The 19,404-nt window shown below is 39.7% G+C and overlaps 1 pseudogene; it reads right to left on the bottom strand.

Moving 5' to 3' along the window:
- Positions 1–15,548: 15,548 nt before the first annotated feature.
- Positions 15,549–17,940, bottom strand: LOC122738379 (annotated as a pseudogene).
- Between the last annotated feature and the right edge of the window lie 1,464 nt (positions 17,941–19,404).

Below are 19,404 nucleotides of genomic sequence, written 5' to 3'. Positions count from 1 at the left end.
CAAACCTGAATAGTTTCCTCTAATCAGCTTCGGGCAGTCTATGATTAGGGAGCCAAGAGGCGCTGTATTTCACTGGGTGGTACCTTTGATAGAGGTGAGCCTGTTGTAGGAAAGTACCCGAACTCTGAAACAGAATTTCAGTTGGTGTTGGGATACTTATAGGGGAGACAGGATGCTGGCAGCATCTTTGATGAGTATCAAGCAGGGAGCAGCAAGAAGCTTGCGTGATGGTGCTGTAGATAGAATGTAAGGCCTGGAGTCAAGATGAAAGATCTGAATTTAAATCCAGGCTCAGAAACGTACTAGCTGTGAGACCCTGGGCCAGTCACTGAAACATTATTTGCCTCAGTTTCCTCATCTGTAAAATGAGGGCAATAATAGCATCTACTTCCCAAGGTTGTTGTGAGGATCAAATGAAATAATACTTGTAAAGCATCTAGCATAGTTCCTGGCATATAGTAGGTATGATATAGTGGTGGTGATAGTAGTAGTTGTTGTTGTTGTCATTGTCATCATAGTCATAGTAGTAAAAACTGGGTCTGGCATTTAATGGGTATAAGGAACTCACAGTGAAGATGCTCCCTCCTCAGAAGTATAAAGGCACCTACTCTACAATTTGTAGTCTTAGCTGACCAGAGTACTCAGAGGTTAAGCTACTTGCTCACATCTATTTATCCAGCCCTAACTTCTGTCCTGACTTCACTTGGCATCTCCCATCTCCAACTGTCTAGTGGACATCTTGAACTGTTATATCCCATAGACATCTAAACTGAACTCATGCTTCCCCCTGCCAAGCCCTTCCTCTACCAACTTCCCTATTATTTTAGGGGTTGCCACCATCTTCCTAGTCACCCAGCCTCACAATCTTGGTGTCATCCTCAACCTTTCACCACCCACACCCAATCTGTTGCCAAGTCTTGTCAATTCGACCTCCCATAATTTCTAATATATGGCCTCTTCTCCTCTGACACAGCCACCACCCTGGTGCTGGTCCTATTGCCTCACACTTGGACTACTGAAATAGGCTTCTGTTTAGTCTCCCTGCCTCAAATCTCTCCTCTTGCCATCCTCTACCCACCTATTAAAGTGATTCTTCCAAAAGTACAGGTCTGACCATGTTGGCCCCACCCCCAACCAAATCAATAAACTCCAGGGACTCCCTATTACCTCACGTAATAAATGTAAATCCTTTCTGGTTTTAAAGCCTTTCATAACTTATCCCCTTCCTACTTGTCAAGTCTTCTTACGTTTTGCTCCCCTCCAAGTATGACACAGCCCAGCAACACTGGCCTTCCCACTGTCCTTGCTGTTCTTGGAACAAGACAATCTATTTCCTGACTATACATTTTCACTACCTGTCTTCCAGGACTGGAATGCTAACCCTCTTCACCTCTCCTTCCTGGCTCTCTTGGATCCCTTTATGTTTCATCTAAAATCCCACCTTTTGCAAGAAGGTTTTCCCAGGTCCTTCCTCATAAAGGACCTGAGATCACTGACGAGATCACTTCAAACTTACCCTGTATATATCTTGCAGTTCATAGTTTGTACATTGTTTCCTCCACTTAGAACAGCGTCTCCTTGAGGGCAGAGACTTTTTTGCCTTTTTTGTGTCCTCAGTACTTAACAAACCTCCCGGTACTTAGTGAGCACTTAATGAATGCTTGTTGACTGACTGACCCAGGATTACACTGACAAAATGTATCAGAGGCAAGACTCAACTCAGATCTTCTTAACTCTGAGGTTAGCTCTCTATCCCCAAACCACTTCTGCTTCTTTTGCTTACATAAAAGTTTTACTGGTTCATGGATATTTGGGGCTAAAAGGAGCTAATTTCAATAAAAAGCCTTAAAATAGCTTTGATGAAATGCTTCAAGACAGACACCTTGACAAGTCTGATGGATGTGTTCATCCATACAAATAAAAACCAAAAAGTGTTCAAATATAACTTAGGAAGAAGGGTCCTCAACGATCACGCAAGAGACCTGAGTCAATTCAGCTGAGGACTAGTACCAACTATAGGCATGCTTCTCGGTATTGGAAGTGCAAGGTATAGTGTGGCTTATGTCTCAAGTGTGGAGGGTCCCAAGTTATCTGGCCTCTTAACTATCAGTGATTCAAGATGGAAAAGAGAAATCATTGGGTCAGAAGAAGAGAATGGAGAAACAGTAGTTTTAGGTCAGCCAGAGCCAGAAATTTCCATTCTCCAGGATACTGGACCCTCTCAGACCCTTGTTTTTAATGTGGGGAACTAAGCCGCCTGTCTCTGTGATGTAGGCAGTATGCATCAGTGGAAAATCTGACCAACCACTATATCTAACAACAAGACTAGGATTACATCTGAGTCTTCTGATTTAGCCACAATAGCAGAAACCCAAGTCTATAGTCAACTAAGGGATAGAAAATGGCCAAAATGAGGTCCATTGATGGGAAACAGTTGACTATTATCTTCTCTGCCCTGCCAAGAGTGTCTGGAATCATCCTTATTTGTACGATCATAGAATAAACCCTTGTGGACAGGCTCTAAAATCAAATCTCCGTGTCATATGGACAGACCTAAGCTAGAAAGGAGAATGGAGTAAATGACTGCGGTGACTCAACATAACAACCATCTGGGAAAAAAAAGTGGAAAAAGAAGCCCCATCACAAAGAAGGGTATGAAACTGCTCCAGATTGGAATTTCTACTGGTTCCCAGCTATATATCAAGGATTCTCATTCATCTCCTGAGTGCTTCTGGGATATGGGACATAGCTTCCAGCCCCTCTTCTGTTAAATGGCACCATCAGGTCTATTAATCCTGTTAGTTCTCCACATGTCCTCTTAATTGATCCATGAGCTCGTCAAGTCTTAAAAATCTGAATCAGCATTGCCTCTTCCCAGCCCCAAACATCTTGAACTCATTGATATATCCCATGAATAGATTATTAATTTACCTTAATGGATAGAAAACTGGCCTTCTTAGAGTCAGGAAAACCGGGGCTCAAGCTTCCTCTCTGACACATACTGACTGTGTGACCCTGGGAAAGCAGATCATTTAAACTCTCAATGTCCTTAGGCAACTGTCTAATACCATAAGTTAAAGCATTTATTAAGTGTTTATTATATACCACCTACATAAATTGTTAGAAAAGTGCCCTCACATGGGTAGAAGAAGTTCTTCACTGGGCCTTCCTTATATGAATAAAACACAGGTAGGGACAGCTAGGTAGTGCAGTGGATAAAGCACTGGCCTTGGATTCAGGACCTGAGTTCAAATCCAGCCTCAAACACTTGACAATTACTAGCTGTGTGACCCTGGGCAAGTCACTTAACCCTCATTGCCCCACAAAAACAAACAAACCAAAAAAAACCCACAGGTCTGGGGCGGGGGAGGGGGAGGAGAAACAACAACAACAACAACAACATATAAATATTTTAGTGTCCCTTCCCTACCCTATATGTAACCCAAAATCAAATGTCAATAGTTCCCCAAAAGGAGACTTCCATTCTCTATTAGTGGTACTGAGTGATAAAATATAACCCAACCCACCATCTTACTCCCAGTTTCCCATTGATAAAGGCCACTTGTAACTGATCATTTGCAAAGGCTGGAGTTTAAAGGTAATTCATAATCTCAAGAAAAATTAGTGCCTCTTCTTTCCATCCCTGGAAATGGCTACTGGAGGACAGTGAGTGACCATCATGAGGATCCAGCAAAGTTCACTACTGCTAAACCATCATGCAGAAGAACATAGCCTAAAACTTCTGAAACTGTTTTTCGAACTATTCCTTCAAAGGAAACAAGAAAAGAGAAGAAGGGTCCAGTTAAAGGGAAGATTGTCTTAGAATTGACTACTATCCAGTGCCTGGCATCCTTTCTGCAGGGTCAGAGATTGTAAGATTTAGATCTAGAAGGAACCTCAAAAGTTCATTTAATCCAACCTCCTTTTTACAAAGGAGGAAGTTTATATACAGAGAGCTTAATTGATACACCTGAGTCACAGAGGATTAGATATGCGATTATGGCGTAATTCTTTAGTATTCATTTTGATCTCCCAGATCCCCTCATTGTTGCATTTTAGATCCAGAGAGACCCAGAACTTGACTTCAGACATCTAACAGAACTGAGGCATGACAACTAACCAACTGACTGCCTCTCCAAGGGGGTTGAAAGCCAATGATGCATGGAACAATTTTAAAATGTACAAAGTAAGAGGCAGCTAGGTGGTACAGTGGATAGAGCACTGGTCCTGGAGTCAGGAGGACCTGAGTTCAAATCCAGCCTCAGATACTTAACACTTACTAGCTATGTGACCCTAGGCAAGTCACTTAACCCCAATTGCCTCACTAAAAAAAAAAAAATGTACAAAGTACTTTCACATACATAATCTCATTTGAGCCTCACAACAACCCTGAGTGACATGTACAAACGTACATAAACAAATACTATCTCCAACAATTGTGGAAACTGTGGTTCCTAGAAGTTAAATGATTCACCAGAGGTCACACAGCTAGTAAATGGGACTCGGTTATAACTCTTTTAACTTTATGCTTTATGTTACTTCCACTATACTCTGTGTGTGTATATCATTGACAGAGAAGGTCCTTTAGAATCATACCCTTAATCCCAATATCCCAATTGCTTTTAAACAACTTCCTTCCTAAATGACCTACAAACACTTTGAGATTGCTGATGAATTATGATTATATAGGGTGTCCAAGAGTCTTTAAGCTTTAATAGCATAAAACTGGAAAAAACTTTAGAGCACTATTTACTTTAGATAAAATTACTATAGTGTTTCTATCCTATGGCTATAAGGATCCTAGTTTATATATGTACTTAACTTCTTACACAGTTTTCAGTCACTTTCAGATTTCCTTTGAATCAATATGCTTTGCTGATGTGTAGTAACAGCTGCCAAAAAACATTTCTACAAAATGGAAAAAGTAGTTTCACTGAGTAGGAGAGTAAACCTCACTGCAAAAATGTTAGATAAGGGATACCAAGAAAATATGAAATGGATTTTATAATTTGTTAAGGGTTAATTCTGGGGGCGGGGGGGGGGGGAATTCTGTTGTGTTGTAAGTAGAAACAGAGCAAAAAATAAGATGTGAGCCATTAATTTTTCATTGTCATTGTGTGAAAAGACTATTCTTTGAAAGATCAGATTGAGACTCTTCTGGAGGCTAATGGAGAGGGACATGGCAAACATGAGTACTCTGTGACACATAAACAAGGAGAAGCAAAGTAAAGAAATTCACGAAAGAACTATGTGATTAAAAAAGAGAAAACGGGCTTGTCACATGCCAAGAGTGAGAGATAACCATTGGATAACCCATTTCTTGATTGGTATGCTATGTCAAGACAAAGTAAGGAAGGCACCTTGAATGAACTGCTTCCTACCCCAAGGTGAAGTCTAGGGAGGATAAAGACAAAAATCACACAGGACAGACAGGCATCTAAAGATTAAAGTTTTAATCTATAGCATGGAGGGGGATCACCCACCTGGATGAGAGCACAAATTAATTGGAATATTTGAGTATTGTTTCTGCTCACATTTAACTGTTCACACATCAACAAAGTCTACTGTGTGCCTATCATGAACAAAGTTCTTAATATCTTCCTCATATGAACCCAACAAATTATATGGCCTAACTCTTTACAAACCAACAAATCATCACGAACCATATGAATCAAGCAAAATGTGATTTATATAAGCAATCGTGTGACTGATTCCAACAGGCAACTTCCAACTATGGTAGAAAGTTAGGAGTTAGAAGAACTGGGGACTAGCTCTGTTGCTGGATAATTTTGTGACATTGAACAAGCCACTTTTATCTTCCCAGATTTCAGGGGTTTTTTCAGCTATGAAATGAGGTTGAGCTCCATCAGTTATCTAACATTCTGTGGTTCTCTACTAGAATGTAAATATCCAAATATCGGTTTGATTCAACACACATTTCATTTAAAAAACATTTATTAAGGGGCAGCTAGGTGGCACAGCGGATAAAGCACCGGCCCTGGATTCAGGAGTACTTGAGTTCAAATCCGGCCTCGGACACTTGACACTTACTAGCTGTGTGACCCTGGGAAAGTCACTTAACCCTCATTGCCCAGGAAAAAAAAACATTTATTAAGCATCTACTAAGGCCCAAGCATATGCTAAGTGCTGGGGATACAAAATGAGGTAAAAGACAGTCCCTGCCCTCAAAGAGCTTATAATCTAACAATGGAGTCAGAATATGAGCACGTTCTTTCAAAATCATTTTCTGGGAAAGCTGTACGATGTTGCTATTGCTCAAACTTTGGGGGTGAGGGTGAGAGGGGAACATTTCTATCAGAAACTAACTTTAGGATCTATTGTACATTATTTTGAGAAATCTTAATAATAATTATTCATATTAGAGTGGTTTAGATTTTGGAAATAGCCAGTTTTTCAGTGCTAAGTGTGCTGAATAAAATATGTGATCAAGCTTAAGAAGTTCTATTAGTCAAAACTAAGGTATGACTATTAATGTAACAAAACTAACATTCTTATGTATCTGTTTCTGAAGATAATTACCATAAAGCAATTCCAAAAAGGTTCTTGAGCAATGACAGAATACTAATAGTGTATCAAGTGATTTTTAACCCTTATTTTATTCCAATCAGTATTATTCAATTTTGTATGATTCCATAGGGGTAGTGATTATTTCTATTATACTCATCTATTAATATACTTTTAGTTAGTGTAGTTAACTATATTAGTACATAATTTATATATTATATATGTAGGGATCATTAGATAAGGTTAGATAGATTCCTTCTTATATTAGGCCCCCAAACTTTAAACTACAAGTTATATATTCACTTGCTTGTTATGAAATTCATTTGCTTAACCACAGCAAGCTAACCAGAGGACCTCTACCCTTTCTTTCTGATGACCAAGTCTAGCTCAGTGAAGATAACCTAATGATATTGAAAGCCCCCCAGCTTATTTTTGTCCTTCCATATGACCATCCCTCTTGATTGCCCAACATGGAGAAACAGACACAGCTTGGCAAACAGATGTCCTTTGTTTTGCCTCACTAAGACCATGCAAATTTGGTTTTTTGTTTGTTTTTGGAGGGCAATGAGGGTTAAGTGACTTGCCCAGGATCACACAGCCAATAAGTGTCAAGTGTCTGAGGCCAGATTTGAACTCAGGTCCTCCTGAATCCAGGGCCAGTGCTTTATCCACTGCGCCACCTAGCTCCCCCCAAGACTATGCAAATTTTTTGCTACTTCTGGAGGGTAGAGCTATAGGGCTGTCAACCAATGGGATCTTGTATTTTACTCAGCATCCTCCGGGTATCAAACACTATAAAACAAGGCCTGGGAAAGAGGGCATCTCAGATCATGAGGATGATTTGAGGTTACTTTCATTAAAGTGGGTCATGTCTAATAAAAGGTTATTGGCTCGGAGCTCTGCTTCAATGTTTTGTTTTGTTTATGGTAGATCGGACATTTTTGTGGCCCACAATAGCTAACATTTACTTGGCATTTTAAAACTTGCAAAAGCACTTTTATGTACTTTATTTTATCTGAGCCATACAACAACCCTATGAGGTAAGTGTTACAGATATTATTATCCCCGTTTCACAGTTAAGGAAGTTGGGGTTCAGAGAGGTTAAGAGTTTTGACTGTGGCTATACAGCTAGTAAGCATCACAGATGGATTTGACTTCAGGGCCTTCCTCACTCCAAGATCAGCACTCTCTCTCTTATGCCATATTATCCGTGTGTGTGTGTGTGTGTGTGTGTGTGTGTGTGTGTGTGTGTGTATGTGTGTATGTGTGTGTGTGTATATATGTGTGTATGTGTGTGTGTGTGATGGAGAAGGCTAAAAGGGTTAACTATAGCTAAAAAGGGGTTAACAGATAACCTAAGATTTAATCAATAATATCTAAAAGGGTCAATAGAGAAACTAAGGTTTGTGTTCTTATCAGCAGAACTGTAACTAGAGGGTTCAGCCCCTACCAACCAATACTATCAACAGAAGCTTAGACAGTAACTAGTGACCATTAACAATTAATAACCATTAATATTCTTAGATGACAGGACACCTAGAAACTAGATCTTAAATAAAGAGATACCATAAACACAGAGACCCTCTGGGTCTGACAAGTTTAATCATGTCTTTAAGGAACATGCACAGAAAGGACCAAATGTGTCCTTAAGTTCACCTTATGACATGTAAACCCCAAAAACACACCCCCAAGGAAAAAGGTACCCACCTCAGAGGTTGTCTTAGGACCCCAGGAAGTCCAAATTAGGATAAGACCTCCCATGAACCTCACACAAGGAAGAGATTAAGATGAGGAAATAACCTACTTTTTCTCACTATAAATATAAACATTTCTATCTCCCAAATTGAGATGTGTTTCTCCATGGTGCTCTTCCTGGGGTCAACAGTCTTTCAATAAAACTTGGGAAACTGTGTCACTGAGTCTTGTAATTCTTTGGAATACCTCATGATCAATTTGATCAATTAAACCTACCCCCTCACATCATAAGGAAATAAAGGAGATAATCAATTTTTTTTTTTTCAGAAAAGCCAGGTCCTGGCTTTATTTTAGGGCCTGCGTAGGCATCGATATAAAGCACCTACTATATATCAGGCACTGTGCTAAGGACTTTATCAATATTATTTCAGCTAGTCCTCATGATAAACCTATAAGGTGCTACTATTATCCTCATTTTACAGATGAGGAAACTAAAGTAGCATTTAAATGATTTACCCAGGGTCACACACCTAGTTAAGTGTCTGAGGATGAATGTTAATTCAGGTCTTCCTGACTCTAGGCCCAGTGCTCTATTTACTGCATTACCCAGCTGACCATACATGATGGGAAAATGCACAGTCTTTCCAAGATGACTTGTTAGGATACAGGAGGATGCATCACTCATTTGGCTATGTAAATTTTCATAAGCTCATAAAGAAATAACTATCATTTCATTCAAGAAGCGAATTCCAAACTCTCTAGAAGTCCAAGACCATAAAGGCTCCTATCATCATATTCAGTCAACTTTATTTCTTCTAGAATGTTAATTTTCACCCTGCTGTGTTAGAAAGTCTATGCATATTCAATAAAATTTGACACTCAACTTTCATAAAGCCTATTTGAAAACTGAACTCATAATTCTATAATGATTTCTAGATTAAAATGTTCTTTGTGAAATAGTCTCAATATTCATTCTTTTTACAAATTGCACAATTTAATGTTCAATTTTGTGGGATTAGTTCACTGAGAGAACAGTAATAAATTCCATGGGTATGGAATAATTCCAGTTATACCCTTTGTTTAACTTTAAAAGTTTGATGATGCTCCAAGTTGCTGTGTCTTCTCTTTGTTTATGAAATGAACAAGCAATAGGACACAAAACTAGGCTCCCTGACTCCCAATTCAATGAACCATCTTCAAGATGGTGGAACTCGAATCTACTTTTATGTATGGGGTGGAGAAAGGAGGTGGAATACTCAATTGTGCAGTAGAGGCTGAAAACAGACTTGGGAGAAAGCTTGTAACATTCAATGACATGGGGCAGCTAGGTGGCACAGTGGATAGAGCACAGGCCCTGGAGTCAGGAGGATCCGAGTTTGAATCCGGCCTCAGACACAACACTTACTAGCTGCGTGACCCTGGGCAAGTCACTTAACCCCAATTGTCTCACCAAAAAAACAAACAAAAAAAACCATTCAATGACAGGCATCTGCTGTAACAGGATGGTTTCTTGTGGCATTATCATTCCTTTTGATACTACGTGGCTTTTCTGAAATAACCAAATGCCAAGCTTTCATGTATTTGTATCATGCCAAACATAATTATGAGAAAATAATAGCCCATTAGTTCTACTATGTAATTTAAACTTCAGGTTGTATTAGAAAAAAATCTTTACTTCTCTCTTTTATCCCCCAAGCACTGTATAATTAACTAGAAGGCACAAAGCACAAAGTGCTATACTTGGAGAGCAAATCCTGCCTCAGGCACTTACTAGCTGTGTGCCCCTGGGTAAGTCACTTAGTGCCTCAGTTTCCTTATCTACAAAATGGGAATAATAATAGAACCCACCTTCCGGGAAAATTGTGAGGATCAAAGAAATGAACAAACGTGAAGTGTTTTGCAAACCTTAAAATGTTACATTAATGCTAGAGATGATGATGGTGGTGGTGGTGGTGATTCCTCATCCAACTCCACCTGCTGCCTCTCAAGCTGAATTTCTCTGTTACCCAAGTAACATATTGTTTGTCTGGTTGATTCATTTTTCCCCAGGTTATCTGTCCAACTAGCACCCCTAATTAGAAAGTTGTCCTCATGGGGGCAGCTAGGTGGCGCAGTGGATAGAGCACCGGCCCTGGACTCAGGAGTACCTGAGTTCAAATCTGGCCCCAGACACTTAACACTTACTAGCTGTGTGACCCTGGGCAAGTCACTTAACCCCGGTTGCCTCACTAAAAAAAAAAAAAAAAAGAAAGAAAGTTGTCCTCAGGGCAGTTAGGTGGCACAGTGGATAGAGCGCTGGCCCTTCATTCAGGAGGACCTGAGTTCAAATCCAACCTCAGACACTTAGCACTTACCAGCCGTGTGACCTTGGGCAAGTCAGTGAACCCCAATTGCCTCACCAAAAAAAAAAAAAAAAAAGAAAAGAAAAGAAGAGAAAAAAAAAAGTTGTCCTCTCCCCTCTTCCCTTCAGGCTATGCAGAACTAATAGTCTCTGTATGTAATCAGACTGAGGCATAGCTCATGTTAAAAGCCTGGATTTAGAATTGAAATGGATATGGGGCAGCTAGGTGGCAAAGTGGATAAAGTATGGGCCCTGGATTCAGGAGGACCTGAATTCAAATAAGACCTCAGACACCTGACACTTTACTAGCTGTGTTACCCTGGGCAAGTCACTTAACTCTCGTTGCCCTGCAAAAAAAGGAAGGGAGGGAAAGGGAAAGGAAAAGGGAAAGGGAGAGAGAGAAAGAGAAAGAGAGAAATGGATGTTAGAGGTCATCTAGTCCAACTCCCTCATTTTACAAATGAGGAAACTGAAGCCCAGAGAAGTTGGGTGATTTACCAAAGGTGGAACAGGTAATATATAGCAGAGCTGGGATTTGAACCACCAAGTGCTCCAACTACAAATCCAATACTCTTCAAACTCTTTCCAAGGCACCACGCTATCCCTTCAGTGCTGTTGGCCTCAGAATCATTACTAGCTAGGAGGATGGCCAAAGGACTGAATAGACTTTTTTAGGATCTAGTTCAGAGGTTGCAGATAACTTTTTGTAGTGATGATAGAATGTACTAGAGAAGTCAGGATTAGATGACCTCCATGGGCATTTGCCAGGTGACTTGATGGAAACTGGGGACTGGCCTATACCTTTAGGCTACATCTAAACATGGTCCACAAGAGTAGCTGAAGATGGAAAACTGTTGAACCCATTCTTAAGCACCACACAACCAAAAAACAAAAATTAAAAACATGTTTGCTTGTGGGCAGCTAGGTGGCACAGTGGATAAAGCACTGGCCATGGATTCAGGAGGACCTGAGTTCAAATCCAGCCTCAGACACTTGATACTTACTAGCTGTGTGACCCTCGGCAAGTCACTTAACCCTCATTGCCCCACAAAGAAAAAAACAAAAAACAACAAAAACAAAAAAACATGTTTGTTTGTTTTGGTGTGGAGGGAGTTGGCAAGGTAGGGAATAGAGTTAAAACAATATGTATATTTTTCAACACATTCAGACCCAGCCTTAGAATTAAGGGAATGGCTGGGAAGAAGAGATGGTACACAGGAAACAGCAAGGCCCTGCCACTGTAAACCCTACCTAACAGCATGACATCATGGAAATTTGCCCAGTGTTTTGTGAAGGTCAGCCAGTTCTATCTAGTGTCCTCCAAAAGTGCTCCTAACAAGATCAGGCTGATGGTAGTTATTTTAAGAGCAATGAACGGGCTCAAGTTTCGCTCTTCCACGCACATCTTCTCCTGATGGGTTTGGGAGAGAATTGTGTAGATGAAGATTGCTTCTGATTTTATTTGAGAACCCATAAATATTCAAAACTCTTTATGGAAGTTTGGTTCAAAATAAAATGTCTGGCAATATCCAGGTGATTGTCCACTGTCCAATATCTGCCAAAATATTAGGAAGATAATTTACATCCATCCTGAGAAAAGGAAGGGGGAAAACATATATAGTAAAAGATAAGATAGAAACTTCCATGATTCTCCTGTGTGTTCATAAAATAAATGGTGAATTTGATCTTGGGGAGGCATCTGTTCTAAATCCATACTCTGACTTGATAACTTAAAAAAAAAACAACAAACAAGTAAAATTTAATTTGCTCATAAAGTTCATTCATGTTTAGGTTTCTACATATAATAAAAATAATGGGTCTGAGTCAAGGCAGTAAAGCCACCTCAGTTTCCTAGTATATTAAATCTTTTCCAGCTTCATGCTCAGCATTTGTCACTATGAATTAATTTGTAAAATGGTCACATTAATTGCTACGGAGAAGTCTAAAACTCTGTATGTGTGAAACTGTTAGCATTCACTTTGTGCTGACTCCAACATACAAATGCCACAGAATTTTATATTTTTTCCAGATCCTTCTCCTTCTTAAACTAAATTCCTTCAAGGCATAATGCTGCATTCAGGAGCTGCATATTGGATTCCCTGAGCATGATGGGGCATATTTCCTCTGTATCCCATTTTCCCAATATTTTCTTTTTGAGGCAAGTGGGCAGTACAGTGGATAGAATACTAGACCTGGAGTTAGGAAGATCTAGATTTAAATCTGTCCTCAGATACTTACTGCCTGTTTAACCCTTGGCAAGTCACTTAACTTCTATTTGCTTCAGTTTTCTCAACTGTTAAATGGGGATAATAATAACACCTACCTCACAGGGTTGTTGTGAAGATCAAAGGAGATATTTTTGTAAAGCTCACGAATGGCACATAGTAGACACCTAATAAATGCTTGTTCCTTTCCTCTCTCTTAGTAGACAATAGCCAATTTGAACGACTAGCAACTTATTGGTCCTTTATATCTTAATTTTAAAAATCAAACATTTTCAAAGAATAAACTAGTATTTCTTTTTTTTCCCACTTACCTCATGGTGGGGAAAGGGGAGACAAAGAAAATCAAAACCCTCCTAACAACTATGCATAGACAAAGAAAATCTCCATGCTAACCATATCCAAAAGTATTTCTCTCATTCTGCATATCTAATCTATCATCTCTATGCCAAGAATTAGGTAGCAGTGGGAGACCCTTAACTAAGGACCCAGGTTATGCTGACCAGAAACCCAGTCAGATTCCAAGATTGATACAAGGAGTTTTTTCATAATTTGAAAAAGTGAATAAAGTTTTCTCACAAGACAGAAGGTGGAAAAGACCCATAAATGAACAGAAAGGAAAGTGAGCTAGCTCCAATCCCCTCAATTCCCTCACATCTTTCATCGTTAGTCCTCTGGAATCATAACTGGTCATTGTGTTGATCAGTTCCTAAATCTTTCAAAGTTGTTGGCTTTTACAACATTATTATAATATAAACTATCCTCTTGGTTCTGCTCACTTCACTCTGTATCAATTCATACAAATCTTTCCAGGTTTCTCTGAAACCATTCCTTCCAGCATTTCTTATGGCACAATAGTATTCCATTATATTTATATAACATTTTGGCCAAGGGACTGCATAGATGGAGCTACCTACTACCCACATCAACCTTTCCCACTGGTCAACCTCTAGTGCCCCTCCTTCCCACAGATACTTTGCATTTAGTAATTGTATGTTTTGTATATACTTTTATATATATGGATCTTTGGTCTCCCATGATTGGATGAAGCTCCTTGAAAATCAGCACTGTTTCATTTTTTTGTTTTATATCCCTAGCTCCTAGCACAGTGCCTCACCTAGAGTAGGCATTTAATAAATACTTGATCAATTAGCTTACTATAGACACAAAGTCTAGTCTTTGCTCATTTTCTATAGAAAAAATATAGGTTGGAGTTCAGGCAAAGGTAGAACCACAGTGAATAGGGGAATTAGGAAATAAAATTAAGGTTTTTAAAATATGTTATATGTATATATCTTGCCCTGTGGTCACAAAGAGCACTGATTTGACATTATCTTAGTCTTCACAGAAATCTTGTGTTATATAATAGCTGAAACTCCTACAGCAATTTATGACTAACAACGCACTTTCCCTTTGATTTCATTTGTGCCTCACAAAAATCCAGTCAGTGAGTTAGGTAGTACAAAGGGGGGGGGGGGGTGCTGTTGCTGTTGAGCCATGTCCAACTCTTCATGTCCTCATTTGGGGTTTTCTTCGCAGAGATACTGGATTGGTTTACCATTTCCTTCTCCAGCTCATTTTACAGATGAGGAAACTGAGACAAACAGGGTTAAGTAACTTGCCCAAGGTCACACAGCTAGTAAGTATCTGAGGCCAGATTTGAACTTAAGAAGATGAATCTTCCTGACTCCACAAGGAGAACTTTGCTCCTGTTCTCCTAGACCAGGAATAAGCAGACTCCATGAACTATATGAAACACTTACTCTCCTGCAAACTGATATTGCTACCACTTTAATTAATTAGCAGCTGAGAACAAGCTGAAGCCAACAGATGCCAGCCATGAAAATATCTGAGGCAACCAGGTAGCAAGACAATTTTAAATGCATCAAATCAAAAGGCTTAACAAAATCAATGCTACTAAGAAAAGAAAGGAAGCTTTAATTAAAAAAAAAAACTTTTACATCAAATATTGCTGATAAAAAGTCTGATATTTAAGATATGTCATGAAATAATGCAAATATAAAAAAACGCAAATATATAAGACCAGGAATCAATAAAGTGGTCAAAGGATAAGAAAAAAGTTTTCAAAAGGAAAAAACCTATCAAATATATAAAAGATTAGTTCAACTCATTAATTATAAAAGAAACACATTTAAAATAACACACCTATTATATTGACAAAGATAGCAAAAGATGGAAATGCTTGAAGTCAACAGTCGTAGTAAATGCTTGAAGAGCTTGGATAATACAGTATGCTAATATACTCTGGAGAAAGCTATATGAATTAAGCTAAACACTTTCTAGAAAAGAACTTGAAATTATGCTGGAAAGGTAACTAAAATATCCATACCCTTTGACCCAGATTGCCCACCACAGGGAATAATACCCAGTACTACCTCTAAGAGATCAAAGACAAAAAGATTTTTTTTGATTTTTTTTTTGCTCTGGCCAAGCAATGCTTTGTGATCTTTGATCGTTTTTTAAATGCTTTACAGTTGATTTATAAACAGCAAGAAAACAACATATTCACTATAGCCTAAGGACATATGTTATTTTAACTGTGGGCTGTTACCAAATTCTCCAGAGGCTCAGAAAGAACATGATTTCCAGAGGGGAGCAGACAGCTGATACAGGTATTACAGACAAATAGAAAAGAAGAAAATGAGGCCTCCCGGAATATATGAATGAAGTTATTGATAGCTTAACCACTATTAATTAGGGTTAGCAGTAATCAACTGATTGATTAATCTGACAGGAAATAGGTTTCACTTAGCCTGATCAGGCCATTTAGGGCCGGTTTCTAGATAAAAATCTTTAATTATCAAAGTGGTTATAAATGAAAAAGAAAAAATGCTACCAGAGTCACTATCATTGTCTAGGCATCCAGTTAGGATATTGAAGTAGGAAGACTTCATTCTGTAATACAGCCCCAAAGCCCAGTACCACCATGACAACGACTTCAATAAATCTATTAGACATAAGGAAAGTGAACCGTGGCTACATCAGGACGTCTGACTTATCTAGACTCTTCTGGCAGAGCATGTCCCCACCTGATCCTTCTCAGGAAATACTGGAAGGAGACTGGCTCCATAGGCCATCTGAGTAAATGCTAATACAGAGATATAGGTCTTTGTCATCATCATGATCATTGGTGGAACCATAAAGGGGATCATTTTAGTCAACGCTATGTACAGGGCTGACTTTGGAGTGCCCAATGAGTTATATGCAAATGACTGGTAGCTTTGTTGGGAACACAGCAAGCTTCTTCTTGAAACACCATGAAGATGTGTTATATGCTTTATCCCCATTCTCAGGTCTTTGACTAGACATGAGAAGTCAAGGTCTCAGAAAGAAAGAGGGGTTGTTCTGAAGAGAAGTCCTCAGGACACAACGGATGTCTGCTTCAATACAAACAAAATTTTCATAACAACATATTTTATTTTGTGATAGTATAAACCTTAAAGCTTCATAAGAGTAGAAACTATCTTTTTTTTTTCTTTTGCTTGAATTTGTCTTTCCAGTGTTTAGTATAGTGCCTGGGTATAGCACAGACTTAAGAACTTCTTTACCAGCCATCATCTATCTAGCTATCTATCTAAAACTGTGGAGGCAATGTGGAATGGGAAAAAAGAGAGCATGCTGCCTTCTTTGGCCACACCCTTACATTGTGTTAAAAATACAACTAGACCACGAATAGATACTCAGACTCAAAAAAGGAAAGGTCCATGTTATTAACTTACCTTGATCATCCAAGTTTCACCAAAGTGAGTCTTCCTCCACAGATGCAGATTGCATCCCTGCTGGATTTAATGGGCGGTCAACAAAAGTTGCTATACCCGTGTGGAAATTTATTTTGATTTGGGGACCCTACCTTTGGGCTGAGATTAGAAAGCCTTAGGCCCTCAGGGTCTCTTCTGTGTGAAGGGCTGGTGCCCCTCCCGTCCGCTTCAGCGGAGCCAAAAAGTCCTGTGGGCTGTACAAGCTGCCAGGTCAGACAGCTAGGGGGAGGGATCCCCAGCTCCCTCCTCCCTAAGCGGAATCTATCCGAAAGATCCTGGGTTTGTCCAGGCCGGGCTCTGGCGCAGCCTGTGCTGAGGCACATGATTCTCAAGCTCCCTCCCATCCCCAGCCGCAGCCGCAGCCCTTGCTGGTGGATTAGCTTGGGGTCTGTGGGGGCACAAAAAGCCCCAAGATTTGAGTGGAGAAAAGAAAGATATATATAGACCTGGGAGTTAGATTAAGGGAGGCAGAAGGACTAGACTCAAGGGGACTGACAAGATTAGGAGAATAAGGAGGTGGGAGACAAGAACAGAGAGGGGGACTGACAAGATTAGGAGAAGAGAGAGAGGGAGAGGGAGGGGGAGGGGGAGGGGGAGGGGGGGCAGAGGCCAAAGGACAAGATTAAGGGAGTGGAGATGGACGCAGGAGAAGGCTAAAGGACTAGAGCAAGAAGCAGATGTACAGGTTGGAGAAAGCGAAGATTAAGAGAACAGAAGGACACTGGAGCACTAGGAGCAAGGGAGAGGCCGGAAGGTTAAGTGGTTGGAGAGGAAGGGACAGAAAGGGGCTACAAGGAGGGAACGGAGACTAGAGATGCTGGAAGTAGGACAGAAGACTAAGAGGAAAGTTAGAAGAAAGTAGTTGAGCAGTGAAAGTGGAACATACCCTAAGGCAAGAGGCGGGCAACAGCCCTTATTGTATTAAAAAAGTTCCAAGCCCAGCAGGTGGAAAAGAGACTGCAGGAATGCAGTCAGGTTGTGCATTTTATTTCCCTGTATTCTTAATTTAAAATTGTATCTCATAAATAAACTCTGCTTTGATTATTTAGTTAAAAGGCTTCTTAATCTTTTGGTTATCAATTTGGGAGTGGAGCAGTGTGGTGGAACTTTATAAATGGCTCACATTAAATTAATAGCAGTCAGATAGCCAGTTAGTCAAAAATCCCAGATTAAGTACCCCGGTCAGATTAGTCCCCCCCCCAAATTAGGCAAGTTAGCTAAAATATTTCAACACCCTGAAACCAACCTAATGATGAGCCCTGTCTAAATTTAAACTAGGCTGCACCTCAGGTGACTGGTGGAACAATTCACCATTAGGACTAGTCACCACTTTGGAAGCTCTTCCAGTTTGATAATACCTGTCAAAGTCTGCATTCATTCTGTTGGCATAGCTTTCAAGAGTCAGGCATCACCTGCATATCATGATGAGGTACCGAAGTATGACTTTAATCTTTATATAATTTAATGTTAAACCCGTCAACATACCTCAGAGCTATTCAACACATTCTAAGCTCTGTTGTTTGGCAGAAACTCTGAGGGTCCTCCCCTCCCAAACTGATTCTTTTGTAAAGGCAAACTAGGCCATCTTTTGCCTCGATTCTTTCCTAGCCTTTAATCACTGAATTGCATTAAACAAAGTGAAACCTGGGAAAAACCTTAAAAAGGCCAGTGTCTCCCACTGTATTCGGGGCTATTGCCCTATGTCCTGACCTAAGTCTTGCCATTGGACTCTGATGACTCTGGAGGAGACACTTCATAGCCCGGCCTCACTCTAATTCCCATGCAAGTCAAGACATCACCCTTATTCCTTCTGGCTTACAGTGAATGAATTTCATTTGTTCTTTCCCTGTCTGAGGATGAAGGTGCCATGTACACCATCCTATCCTCTACAACAAAGTTGGTAACTGTGGAGAAGTCTTTTCTAAGACTGTGAAGAAACATCTTTGCCCCTTTTCATGGTACCTTTCAATTCCCATCCTACCCAATGATGACTGCCCAACCAGGCAAATTATCTTTAAGCTTTGACAAGCCTAAAGAGTAATAATATCTAAAAACAGCTAACATTTATATAATGCTTACAATGTGCCAAGCACTGTGCTAAGCATTTTACAATTATTAGCTTATTTGATTCTCACAGAAAACCTGGGAGATAGGTGGTATTCTTTAGATGAGGAAACTGAGGCAAACAGAGGTTGTCAGGACAAAAATTGTATAGCAATATTGTACCATGATCAACAGTGAATGAATTAGCTATTAAGACTTATGATGAAAACTACTGCAGATCAGAGCATGGTTTTCACTTTATTTACTGGTTTTATTTTATTTCTTTTGGTTTTGGCCTGTGTGTTTTTTCACAACATGGCTAAATATGGTAGTGATGACTATACATTTGTAATCTATATGAAATTGCTTACCTTCTCAAGGTGGGGGGGGGGCGGGGTAGGAGGGAAGGGAGAATTTGGAACTCAAAATTTAAAAAAATGAATGTTAATGTATAAAGCACGGGCCCTAGATTCAGGAGGACCTAAGTTCAAATCAGACACTTGACACTTACTAGCTGTGTGACCCTGGGCAAGTCACTTAACCCTCATTGCCCTACAAAAAAATAATGATGTTAAAAATTGTTTTTGCATGTAATTGGAAAAAATAAATAGAAAATAAAAAAACAAGTGCCTTGCCAAGTTGGCACATAGCTAAAAAAAGGTCTGAGGCTAGATTTGAACTTAGGTCATCTTCCTGCTTCCTGGTTCTGCACTCCATTCACTTAGCTACCTAGCTGCCTCAGATACTAAAAACACTAGAGGAGAAAGGAGTGAAATCTTGCAGCTTTCAGAAGTTCATT

This window comes from Dromiciops gliroides, chromosome 2 (genome assembly GCF_019393635.1).
Source record: "Dromiciops gliroides isolate mDroGli1 chromosome 2, mDroGli1.pri, whole genome shotgun sequence".
Lineage (NCBI taxonomy): Eukaryota > Metazoa > Chordata > Mammalia > Microbiotheria > Microbiotheriidae > Dromiciops > Dromiciops gliroides.
The sequence above is the reverse complement of the archived record's forward strand: the minus strand, read 5'-3'. Positions and strand labels throughout refer to the sequence as shown.